This window comes from Mobula birostris, chromosome 3 (genome assembly GCF_030028105.1).
Source record: "Mobula birostris isolate sMobBir1 chromosome 3, sMobBir1.hap1, whole genome shotgun sequence".
In the NCBI taxonomy this organism is placed as follows: domain Eukaryota; kingdom Metazoa; phylum Chordata; class Chondrichthyes; order Myliobatiformes; family Myliobatidae; genus Mobula; species Mobula birostris.
The window spans coordinates 205,609,753-205,610,516 of NC_092372.1; the positions used below are offsets into that span (position 1 = coordinate 205,609,753).

A 764-nucleotide genomic window follows, 5' to 3' on the forward strand; every position below is an offset into this window, starting at 1 on the left:
GAGATAATTGAGTGAGCGGGATAGGAGAATATCAGGAAGCAAATTTAACAGTCTTAAGCTGTTGAACGCATTATCACTGATGAAGCAACAGAAGGATTGATTAATTGAAAGTGATTACCTCAGTGAGGACTTCTTCACTTATTTTGAACTTTAGAGTTGCTCTTCTCACAATTTTAAATGCAATGTGATCAGCAAGTACCCTCTCTCGAGTCAACAGTCGCAAAGACACACAGCAAGAAAGCAAGAGCTTTCATCCACAGGGTCCACATCAATACTAAGAACTCGCTTCGGCAGCACATACGGTATACTGAAGTTAGAATGATACAGAGAAGATTAATATGGCCCCTGTACAAGGAGGGCATGCAAATTTGTGAAGCATTCCATGTTTCTGGGGCAGCATCATAGCGTAGTGGTTAGTGTAAGACTATTAGAGTGCCAGCTGTAAGATTGGAATTCAGTTCCTGTCACTGTCTGTGAGGAGGTTGTAGGCTCTCAATGTGACCATGTAAACTTCATCTGGGTGTTCTGGTTTCCTCCCATATTTCAAAAAGACATGTGGACTATGGTTCATATGTTGTGGGCATGCTATGCTGGTGCTGAAAGTGTGATGGAACCTGCAGTCTGCCTGGCACAATCCCCACTGAGCTGATTTGATGCAAATGATGCATTTCACTATATATTTCAATGTACATTGACAAATTGAGAGATATGACATATGGAGAGACTATCGAGTGAGGCACTGGTTAAAAAGAGAAGGTGTGTAG

At 41.8% G+C, this 764-nt stretch overlaps 1 non-coding gene across 1 annotated transcript; it reads left to right on the top strand.

Annotated features, from left to right (window-relative positions):
• The first annotated feature begins 283 nt into the window (after positions 1-283).
• LOC140195749 (U6 spliceosomal RNA) lies at positions 284-390 on the top strand. The gene has a single exon (XR_011885537.1). It is a non-coding gene; the product is annotated as a U6 spliceosomal RNA (small nuclear RNA).
• The last annotated feature ends 374 nt before the right edge of the window (positions 391-764 follow it).